This window comes from Symphalangus syndactylus, chromosome 23 (genome assembly GCF_028878055.3).
Source record: "Symphalangus syndactylus isolate Jambi chromosome 23, NHGRI_mSymSyn1-v2.1_pri, whole genome shotgun sequence".
In the NCBI taxonomy this organism is placed as follows: domain Eukaryota; kingdom Metazoa; phylum Chordata; class Mammalia; order Primates; family Hylobatidae; genus Symphalangus; species Symphalangus syndactylus.
Genome location: NC_072445.2, coordinates 17,927,427 through 17,939,658, shown reverse-complemented (window position 1 = coordinate 17,939,658; position 12,232 = coordinate 17,927,427).

Sequence of the window (12,232 nt, the reverse complement as noted above, 5' to 3'; positions counted from 1 at the left end):
TGGTGGCCCACGCTTGTAGTCTCAGCTCCTTAGGAAGCTGAGGTAGGAGGAGCACTTGAGCCCAAGCGTTGAATCTAGCCTTAGCAACAACATGGCAAGACCTGTCTCTTAAACACACACACACACACACACACACACACACACACACTCACACTCAATAGGTACTTTTAGAAATAGGAATTAGCTATTTCCTATTGTCACGACTGCATGGGTCAGCACTGAGAAAACAAAGGTGAGTAAAAGCAGGTGTGGCCCCTGCTTTCCTGGAGCTTATAGAGTCCCAGGGGAAACCAACATGAATCAGTTCCTCAAACAAGTGCAAAGTCCCAAGTGTAGCAAGGGTCTGTGATAACGGAGCTAAGAGTTTTTCAGTGGGATTAGAGGCAGCTCCCTGAGGAAGGATTGCATCAGCTGCAGTCCGAATAGGTACAGTGATAGAAGTCAGTAGTGGTTACCTGGGGGGTAGGGAAGGTGTAGACTGGAAAGGGGAAAGAGGGAACCTTCTGGGTCTCAGGAATGTTCTAAATGTAGATCTGTGTGGAAGTTCCATGAGGATAGACATCTGTAAATAATTACTGAGCTGTATACTTTAGTGCACTTCACTCATAGTGAAATAAATGAATAGGCGTTAGCTAGGTGAGAGAAGAGGAGGAGATGTTGCCGGTAGAGGAAAGGGCATGTGCACAAACCCTGTGACAGGAGGGAATGGGATAAATGCCAGGTCTAGAAGAAAAAGCCAGTGTGACTGGAGCCACAAGAGGGAACATGGTGTGGGTTGAAGTCAAAAGAGGAGTGGGGCCTTACGAGCCCTCAGAAGATTTTCCTCATACTGAGGGCATTGGGATGCCATTGGAAAGTAATTTAGCAAGCGGGTTAAGGCTGGTGGGAGGGGAGACATGGTTAGATTTGGTATGCAGAGAGCTCCTCCGGGAGGCCAGAATGGATGAGTGTGTGCTTTGCAATAGACTATATGCGAGGTGATAATATGGACCAGGATGGTGGTGGAGGGCAGTGGGCATCTTTAGGAGGTGGAGTTGACTTGGTAATGAGTTCGTAATGGGGAATACTAATGGGGAAAGGCCAGGGATGGGTCTGAGGTTTCTGGCTTCTATGCCTGGATGGTTGGTTGTGTTGAACTTGGAGCTAGGTTGGAGGATTAGGGAGGAAGAGCAGTTGTGGGCAAGCTGAATGGAGGTGCCTTTGAGACACTGAAGAGATGTTGAGTAGGTAGCTGGATGTAAATCTCTTAAATTGGAATAACACTGAGGACACTGAGTTTCAGAGGTAAGAGGTGATTTCTCAAGGTTCTACAGCTATTGAGTGGTAAAGCTGGTCTCAGAGCTGGATCCTATGACTTCCAACCCAGGGTCCTTCCACAACATCATTGGGTCTTCCTTTCGTAATTGATGAGTCTACTCCATCCTGACCCGATTCTTACTAGCTGTGATCCTAGAGGCTGATGTTCTGATTTTCCTGAGTTCCGTGGGCACACCTTGGAGCCCATTGCCCACTGAGCCTTCACTGCAATGAGGCAGAGGCTCTTAGTTTTACATCTTCCATTGGAGGAGCACATCGCTCCGCAGGGCTCCTCTGACTAAGCCTGATTCAAGGTACTCTGGGTATTTTAGGAGCTAATATCCTCTCCATCTGGCCCTCTGGAAGGGCCAACATGCTCTGCTGCAGTGGTTGGATGTGGCCAAGGAGGAGGAATCATCGAAACCAGGGCCTGCTTTGCCAGTGGTGTTTCTCTCCAGCGGCAGCAGCTGGTGCTCAGCAGGTTCTGAATGTCCCTGCTTTCTGTGCTACTTCCTAAAGGCTGTGGGAGGTAGAGAACCCTGGCCTAAGGCAAAGGGAAGGTGGAATTGTTCTCAGCCTGGCACCACTTGCTCGAGGGCTGGACCTTTGCCCTCAGTGGGGCAGCTTGACCCAAGCTGCCTTCTGGCTTCACAGGTCACTTGCTTTCTGGGGTCAGCCTCACTTCTTCCTCTGCCCTTAGTCAGCAGGAAGTGTCTTCCTTTCACGTGCTTGCAGGGTGCTGTCTCCCCTCACCTGCCTCCCTGCTGTTGAGGTTCACCAGAGTCATTCAGATGACTCTCCTCTGTCCTCACTGTCCCCTCCTGGTCTTCATGTACTTAAACCCTCTCCCCAAGGTGTTCTGTGCTGACCGCTGGAAGGCTGTGGTTTCAACAAAGCCTGTGGCCAGGGCCTGTGACGCAGGCCTTCGCAGCACAGCCCAGAATAGCCTTGGCTTTGCTGCTTTTCCAGCTGCCCTATCACTTTGCAGGCTGGGATCTAATTTGCTGTCCACCCTCTCCACCCCAGTCTCTCAGCCAGTGCTGCTTTCTTTGCCCATAAAATATTTATAATCACAGATTATGTTTCCCTATGAGTATAAACTTGATTTTGTTGTTTTTCCCCTTCTGTGCCCTTAAGAATCTGCCCCTGACAGGCCAAAGGGCTTTATTCTCTGGGTTCATGGACTTCATCACATTTTCTTTGCTGAAGTGGCTGGCTCTGCTCATGGTCCTACTCCCTCTGCTAGACAGCTGCTGAAGAAATGTGAGAAAAGAGCTCTAGGTTAGTTATTGTAGTCAGAGACCTGGGTTCCAGATGGAACCCTGCTGCTAACTAGCCACAGCCTCTCGAGGAGTTGGGAGCTTATTGCTCGAGGGCTTGGTGCTCAGGACCTCTGGCCAGTGGGTGTGACTCCTAAGGACCAGCCACATTGAGGGATGTGCCCTTGGCTACTGATGAGGTGAGGGGGGACCTGGCCAAAACATGTATAGAGAGGCCTTGCCACCATCAGCACTCCTGAATCTAGTCACCTCTGGCACAGATGTCCAGTCCACTTCCTGTGTGCCTTTGGGAAGTAGCACAGAAAGCAGGGAAATTAAGAGCCACTAAGTACCAGCTGCTGCAGCTGAGGAGAAGCACTCACCACTGAGTCTCTCCCCTGAAATTCTCAAGCCCAGCCTTGCACTTAGGAGGGCAGCGGCCACTGTGAGGCAGAATTCAATGGAGGTGTGCCTCCTCCTGTGTCAGAATGAGGAGGAGGGCCAGGGCTGGGGTCTCTCCGGGGGTGAGACCCTACTGTGCAGGCGGGAGCCCAAGGCCGTTCCGCTCCATCCTCCCCGTGCGCAGCCTCCTCAGTGTCCTTGCTCGGGCCTCTCATTGCCTTTCTTGGCCTCTTCTCATGGTCTTTCATTTTCTTTCTCAGTGGCTGAGAAATCTTGTTTTTGACAAAAATTGTATGATAACTGGACTCAAATGCTTAACTGAAATTCGAATCTGTACCAGCAACTGCATGTCTTTTCTTCCTCTAATTTTGTAATTCAAACTTAAAATCGTGGGACTTTCATTCTTTCCCACCGGGAGAATGGTAATGGATCACAATTCAGTTCTTCCCAGCATTTTGGACACCTTCTTGCTGAATTATTTTGCCAAATATTAGTAATTTTCTGAATTATTCGGGCTTCCTGGGCTGAAAGTGGTGATGAGTTTGCTTCTCAACTTTCAGTATAAAGATGGTGATTCCTAGCTAGATTGGGGAACAGTAATAATCTGTTGTCATTTGCTTGATATTACGGCAGGCTGTTTCATAAGACACGCTGCAGGCATTTTTTAAATGAAAATTAAACTTATTTTGGGAGTTTCACAAGAACTCTTGAATAATTGTGATACCTTTGGATATTATGAAACCTTCACTGGCAACTGATTTGAGGTCAAGTGTTTACATGCTCAATAGAGACAGTTCTTGGCCAATCTAGACTGATCATCCAGTGTGTGATCACAGCTGCTCTCCCTGCTCCCCACTGAGCTCCGTGTTGATTGGCACCACTTCTCAGGGGGCTGCCCAGCACAGGAAGAGGAGAGAGAGACCTTTGGGTGCTGGCCTTCTCAAGGAATACTACACCTGGCCTCCACTGGGTTTCCCAGGCAGGGAGTGGGCTGCACTGCCCCATCCCCACAGGCTGACCCAGTGCCCTTCCTGGCTGGCCATGGCTGATGTCTGCAAAGAGGCAGGTACACATGGGTCAGGGAGCAGGGCTTTCATTTGTCCATGTGTCTACTGGCATCCTGTCAACCAACTGCATTAACTCATCAGTTATGCTGCCAGGTCTGGTAAAAGGTTTGCAGGTAAAGGATGAAATCCTTGTCTGAAATTAGGTTTCAAGGTTATCTGTGGATTTTGTTTCTCCAGGCTGGGTCCCCATAATTGAGGGCAAGGCTTTGTTGGAGTTAACTCACCTATGGCTTCAGAACAGTTTATTTCAAAACAAAACTGAAGTGGATTCCCACCATTGTGGTTTGGACCATTCATGATGACCATGTTCGACTTGCGGAGCTGAAGAGCCACCCACATTTCACATATGATTGGGACTAGAACTTGAGTTTTCTCATGCCCAGTCCAGCTCTTTTCACTGCATCTGACTGTGACATTAGACACCGTTTCACTCTGTTGCCCAGGCTGGAGTGCAATGGCATGATCTCAGGTCACTGCAACCTCCACCTCCCGGGTTCAAGCGATTCTCCTGCCTCAGCCTCCCAAGTAGCTGGGATTACAGGCATGCACCACTACGCCCAGCTAGTTTTTGTGTTATTAGTAGAGATGGGGTTTCTTTTCTTTTTTCTGAGATGGAGTCTTGTTCTTTCGCCCAGGCTGGAGTGTAGTGGCGCTCCGCCTCCCAGGTTCACGCCATTCTCCTGCCTCAGCCTCCCGAGTAGCTGGGACTACAGGCGCCCGCCACCATGCCCAGCTAATTTTTTTGTATTTTTTTAGTAGAGACGGGGTTTCACCATGTTAGCCAGGATGGTCTCGATCTCCTGACCTTGTGATCCACCCGCCTCGGCCTCCCGAAGTGCTGGGATTACAGGCGTGAGCCACCGCGCCCGGCCGAGATGGGGTTTCAACATGTTGGTCAGGCTGGTCTCAAACTCCTGACCTCAAGTGATCTGCCTACCTTGGCCTCTCAAAATGCTGGGATTACAGGCGTGAGCCACCACGCCCGGCCTAGAACTTCTGTTACTGCAGGCCCTGGTGACAACTCTGAGTAGTAGGTAGGGCTGGTGTCCCTGTTTTAAAGATAGGAAACAGTAAGTAAGTAGTAGAGTTGGGCCAGTGTTCTCCTTCCTCTGTGGGGCCCAGGCTGAGCGCTGTTGCTCCTCAGCATAGCACTTCTTACAGCACTTTGAAATTGGGCAAACCTATGGGCTCAGGAGCAGTCTCTGTCTTGTTCATAGTTCTATCACTGATGCTTAGTAGATGCACAAAAATATGAGAGCTGAAAAGTTAAAATTTGTATTCTCAATTTAGGAGTCTTGCATGTAGACATCTAGTATAGGGGTTGGTAAAAACTAAGACATGGAGTGTCTACAAGGACCCGTGGTGGACAGAGTTGCCTATCTCCACATAGATCCTTATCCCAAGGACTTCACCTACACTGGCCAGATGCCCAGTGTTTCCTGTTTCCCCATTAAACTCCAGTTTATGACTCCAGTTTAAGATATCCTATGATGTCTATAACCCCTTAAGCTGGTGTGTGTTTTTACTCTTCATGTTTAGGGGGAAAGAAAAAGCTGTACGAGAGATAAGGCAGTGGTTCTCAGCTGGGGACATTTGGCAATGTCTGGAGATAGTGTTGGTTGTCATAACTGGGGGCAGCGCCTAGTGGGTAGAGTCCAGGGATGCTGCTGGCCATGCTACAATGTACAGGACTGCCCCCACAACAAAGAACTCCCTGGCCCCAAGTGTTGACAGTCTTAAGGGTGAGACTAGGTGGGACCTGTTGAGTATAAGGAGGACAGAGAGCATCTGGGAGTCATAGTGAGCCGATGGTTCATAAATAGTGGTGTAGAATTATAGGAATGAAACCACATCGCAATCCATGGAGATATGCACTTGATCACTGTTTATCTGCCCATTGCCATGATTTGGGCCCTAAAGCTGGAGCAGGTGTTGGAAAATGTAGAAAGGCTGCAGTTTACTGAAGGGTTGAGGCCAGCAGTCAAGGCCATCAGAAGATTGGGGCCATTTGGCTCACAGAGTGAGGTGGGGAGAACTGGTCCACATGATTGCATGTGCAGTGCTCTGGGTGGGGGGTTGAGGCCAAAGCTTTAGCTTGGGCTCAGCCACTGGCTCACATGTCAGGTCACTTTGGCTGGTCACATTTCTCAGAGCTTTGGTTTCTGCTTCTGCCCTTACCTCTCAGGACTGTCTTAGCAGTGGCACCAGCAACCTTCCTGCCTTACAAATCTTACAACTTTGGAGTCACTTTTGGGTTGGTCCTACTTTTCCCTTTTCTTTTTTTTTTTTTGGAGACGGAGTTTCACTCTTGTTGCCCAGGCTGGAGTGCAGTGGCACGATCTCAGCTCACTGCAATCTCCGCCTCCCGGGTTCAAGTGATTCCCCTGCCTCAGTCTCCTGAGTAGCTGGGATTACAGGCATGCACCACCACGCCCGGCTAATTTTGTATTTTTAGTAGAGACGGGGTTTCTCCATGTTAGTCAAGCTGGTCTCAAACTCCAGACCTCAGGTGATTTGCCTGCCTTGGCCTCCCAAAGTGCTAGGATTATAGGCGTGAGCCACCGTGCCCAGCCTCATTTTTGTTTTTTATGAAGTCCCGTCCATTCTCCTACAGCAGCAGTGCTGTTCCTTTTCCTTCTGGAACTTCGCATTTCATCCCAGGGCTCTGACCTGGTCTTGGCGTGCTGCCAACTTCTTGGGACAGTCTAGCTGCCCACTGGAGGCAGCTCTTGGAGGTAGAAGCCACATCTCTTTCAGCCTTGGTCTGTGGCACATAGTAGTAGGAACAGACAAGAGAAACCAATTTATTGAGGGCTTGCTTTGGCCAGTTTTGTGCTGGACACTTTGCATATTCCAAGTCTTCACAATGATGCTGTGTGATTATTGTTTCTGATTTATGAGTGAGAAAACCCAGCTGAGAAGAGTTAAGGGACTTGTAGTCAAGTGGCAGGCTGAGATTTGAAGTCAGGACCGCCTGACCTCATTTCTTCTGCTTTTTCTGCTGCACTGACCTGTGATGGAAATATTTCTTGGTAATATGCCCTCCCTCAGCTATTAAAATAGTTTTCCGGAAGCATCTGTTGGATGACCACTGTGGATACTTGTAGTTACTTCCAGTTGCCTCTTAGGTCAGCACCTTCCGGCCCAAGCTGAGGTCAGTGCTTCCTGCTGGAGGTTGGCTCCTGGCCTTATTTAACACCACTGTTTCCTGTCACTCCACAGCTTGGTCATCTACTCTGGCCAAGGAAATGGGCCAGTCATCATTCTCTGCACTTGGCCGACTGGGGGCTTCCTGGGTCTTGGCTCACCCCGGAGCTCTTAATACCTGTTTCCAGCTGGGTTCCTAATGTTTGCTGAGTGAGTTATCAAGTGAAGAAAGAGTGTGGGTTCTTCCCCATCCCCACAAAGGGCCACCACTCACCTCCAAACCCAATTCCTCGTCTAGAAAACTCAAGCCAAGGGAGTCCCTTGCAGCCTGGCGGAGGAGCTGTGCTCACTCGGTGCTCTCAGCCGGGAGGCAGGGGTTTGTCCCACTTGGAGACCTCAACTTTGTTCATTGCTTCTCCAACCCTGTCGGTACTGTTGCTGCCTTTACACCAGCATAAGCCATGCTGACCCCACAGGTGAGCCTCGGCACATCTTTGGCCTGGAATGTCGTTTTCTCCCTGGAGAAGAGGTTGGTCATCCTGTGGAACCATGCTCAGATGTCTCATCAGTGAAGTTCTGTTCAATTGACATTGATTGAGCCCTGGGTTGGACATCTTAATCTGTCCCTCGGGGTCCCTCTCACCCTTTTCCACCCTGCCCTGTGCCCCAGGAGGCTGACCCGTATGGACTGCATCAGCGGGCTCCCATTGCTGCAGGGCTGACCACACTCCTCAGTCATATGTCACAGCCCCTCAGGCAGTGCTCCACACTCTTGGAGCCTTGGTGTCAGGGCACTGCAGCACCCACTGTACTGGTCCACACCTTTGTAAACAGTCCCTTTGTTAAATTCTCAAATTATCCTATTTCAAGTGGCCCCCTGTTGCCTGCTTGGACGCTGACTGATGCAAACCTTTACTATGTGTGCCCAGATGGGCAAAATACAGATCTTGCCCTGGAGAAGCTCTCAGAAGGGAGACACATCCATGAGCAGTTTCTGCCTCCTGCAGCAGGCGACAGGAGCCCATGTGGTGTGGCAACACTGACCCGAGAGGGTCAGAAAGGCTTCCTGAGGAGATGCCCAGAGCCTGGAAGCTGGACAGTCAGAGTTAGTCAAGTGACAGGCTGAAGTGGGAATACCCTTTCATCCCAGCCAAAACCAGAGGTGTGATGCCAGGTGGGATGTGCCGGGACCTGCCAGCTGTTTGAGGTACCTAGAGGGTTGCAGTGGGGCTGAGGTGGCTGACGGGCCAGGCCAGGGAAGGCTACATGGGTTGCACTAGGTGCTGGGACTTTAACCCTGTCACTGCCCTGCTTTAACTGGCCAGTGGCTCCCCATCCCAGATGGACATTTATTAAGATCGCCCAGCTGCTGTGCAAAGAACCCCTCTAAAAGGGATGGTATGAGGGACCAGGAAGGGAGCAGGGAATTCAGTAAATTTAAGAGATGGCCAGGTGCGGTGGCTCACGCCTGTAATTCCAGCACTTTGGGAGGCCGAGGCGGGTAGATATCTGAGGTCAGGAGTTTGAGACCAGTCTGGCCAGCGTGGCGAAACTGTCTCTACTAAAAATACAAAAATTAGCTGGACGTGGTGGCATGCACCTGTAATCCCAGCTACTCGGGAGGCTGAGGCAGGAGAATCGCTTAAACCCGGGAGGCGGAGGTTGCAGTGAGCCGAGATCGTGCCACTGCACTCCAGCCTGGGTGACAGAGCAAGACTTCGTCTCAAAAAAAAAAAAGGAAAACAAAACAAAACAACATAATACTCTGGTAGGGCAAGGCAGGGATGGAGGACAGGAGTTAAGAAAGATTTGAGGGAAAATAGCTATTTAGTAGGTTGAAGTAGCTTGGCATAGAGAAAGGACCATGCTGGGAAACAGGGCAGGGAGTTCAGAAATTCAAGTTAGCACAACCAAATTATCTTGCGATAGGTTATTGAGAGGTGGGCTTTGTATTCAGAGGAACTTCATAGTGAAGGAGAATGGGATAGGGGGTCGGGGGTGAGCACAGGGCAAGCTGCAGGCTGTTCCTGTGGAGGGGAGCTGGGCCAGCTCAGCTGCTGACTGGTGGAGGCCTGGGCTGAGGCAGGGAGGGGAGATGCCTGCAGCAGCCATGGCACAGCTGGGGGTCTGGTGAGACTGTGTGTGATCTGGGCTACAGGGCTTTCTCTCCTGGTGGCCTGTGCTGCCCCTCACCCTGCCCTTGTGCTCTGGAGGTGCCCCTCCTCTGAGCCATGTCCAAGAAATAAAGCGCATCCATGCCTCCCTGCACCTGCAGTCTTAAACCTATTGGGCTACTCAATTGATAAACTTCCCCTGAAGTGGAACAGGCAGGATCTGGTGAAAGTTTGGAGATGGATGGAGGTGAGGGTACCTTCTAGGGCTCTGACTTGGTGGAATGGATGGGACTCTTTATGGAGTTCAGGATCTTAGGAGGAGAGAGAGGAGAAGGGAGGAAATTCTTTTCTGCTTGTTTAGTTGCAAGTGTTTTGTTGACAGTACAGTACACCAAACATAAGGTCAGGGGTGAGAACAGAGGGAGAGAGACTTGAGAGGCTTTAGAAATGCGCGGTGCTTCTAGTCATGAGATCACCCAACGAGAGGCTGGGGAGAGGCGCAGTAAGCCAGGGTGGAGCGCTGGGGAAGCCAATGGTTAGGAGGCAGGTGGGGAGGAAGAAGCTGGGTGGGGAGTCGAGAAGACAGTCAAGGAGATGGGAGGAGGACTGGGGAAGGGAGGTGATGTTCCAAGAGGAAGTGGTCAACCTCAACAGATGAAGTGAGGCCTGTGGAGGGACAAGTGGAGTGGCCACAGGCCGTCACTGGTGAAGCAGTGGGGTCAGGCAGCCTGTGGTGGGGTGAGAAGGGGAAAGTGCAGGTGACTTCTGCAAGAAGCTTGGCTGAGAAGGGAAGGAGAGAGATGGGCTGTAACTGGAGGTCGACATAAGGATTTTAGGATGGGAGACACCTGAGCAACTCTTCTTGTAGACAGGTGGCTCTCCCCTTGTTTCGAGGGGGTCTTTGGTAAGAATATGTTGGCATAGTAAGTTACTAAGAGGTCAATATCATCAGCAAGAGAAGGCCCACTAGTATGGTCTGCATTTTACCCTGAAGGCTGTCTGGTGACGCCCAGACCCAGGGCATTGGGACCAGGCTGCCTGATGGAGAGCCTAGCCTCTGCATGGAGACCCCTGCGGGGACCCCTGGGGCTTATCTGACTTGGATGAAGGATTATTTGATGGGGAAAGTAAACAACTATTTGATGCCATACCTGGACTCTATTTCTGACCATCTACTAGAGGCTTTGTGCCCTTCAGATACCGTGGGTGCTGTCAGGGGCTTACAGCAGCAGTGATCACGTTCACTAAACACTTCCTAGCCCAGTCCTAAGCATTTTATGTGCCCAGTATAATCTTATCTTCCCAGCAGCCTCATGAGGTAGGTTCTGTTGGCATCACTGGGTTTCGCCCTGTGCTACAGGCACGGGGACCAAAGCTCAGAGAGGTGGGGTAACTTGTCTAAGGTCCCAGGCCTGGGAAACGGTGGCGCTGGGCTGCAATAGTTGGTGGTTGTTTGTGAGTGGAAGTGGGGGTGGGGGTCAGTGGTGACTGATAGAAGGAGACCCCAGCAGAGCAGGAAGCAGGAGAATCTGAGCAAGAGAAAGGGCACCTCATTTCCTGAGCCTGGTCGGGGGACTGGATGCTCAGAGAGGTAAGCTTGTATGTTAATTGGGAGAGGGGGGTTGTCTGCTGGGAGTGAGGGGAAGGGTGGGAGGGGAAAGGTAGAGCCAGCTGCCAGCGGGAAGGTGAGGATGGAGAAAGGGTTATCAGGGTACTGAGAGCCCTAAGCCCCATGATCTCCCCCGACAGAGAAGAGTTCTGTCCAGCATTGCTTGGTGGCCAAGTGAGGGAGGAAAGAAGGTGGCTGGAGATATTTTGGGTCTGAGTCTGCAGGGCAGGGTAGGGGATGTGGCCCCTCTCAAAGGGTTTGCTGCCCAGGACAGGGTCAACTATGCCTTTCTCCACGATTTCTGGTCTTGAGCACAGCTCTTCCTGGGTGCCCTGTACAGGGCTCTACTCACTGAAGTGCCACCGACTCCAGGGATGTGTCGTGTCTGACCTTGGTGGAGGGCAAGGAATGTGTCTTTTTGTATCCCCAGTGCCTAGAACAATGCTGGCACCTGGAAATATTGCTTGAACCTAACTGTCTTGTTTTTGTCTTCCTGTGAGTTCAAGGACAAGAGCAGTGCTTAACACACAGTAGGTAATGGAATATTTGTTCCAGCAGCCTGGACACTCAAGGAGAGAAGCCAGGGCTGCTGCTGCCTCTCTGGAAACCCTGTCTTCCCTTTGGTTTCTGCCTCTCCCAACCCACGTGTACACACACACACATGCCAACACATACACACTCACAGACACAGGCTCATACTCAGACATGCATACTCATTCACACACTTACATAGATGAGCACACAACACATGCACACTTGCATACACACACTATTTCAGTCAAAGCTGCTCCTGCAGAGTCTCTTCAGCCCCAGGGCCTGTCCTGCAGCCTCCTAGTGGCACTGCTGTGGTATGACCCGGAGAGCCTGGACAAGGACTCTTCTCAGTGTATTCACTCCTAATTTGTCCATGACAGATTTAGGCTCAGAGCTCAACGGGGTTGCGGACTCTGGGTGAGCCTTTGTCCCTGCCCTTGAGAAGGTCCCAGTTGCCTAAAGCTCTTGGCCAGAACTCAAGGAAACCCAGGGCACAGGTGCATAGCAGTACCTACTGTGCCTGCTAGATGCTTGGCGCGAGGGATTTTGTTTACTCCTTACAACAACTCTATGAAGCAGGTTTTACTCACCTCAGTTTGTAATGTGGAAACTGAAGCTTGGTTGTTAATTAATTGCCCAAAATTGCATAGTAATGGATGGAGCCAGGATTTAGGCCTGGGTCTGACTCCAGAGGTCCTTTCTTTCAGCACTAGATGGAATCCTTGTTGGCAGAACAAGGGGGAGAAGAGGCTTTATGTTACCCGGCTTGTCCTTTTGAGCACAAAACATCGTATTAGCCAGAAC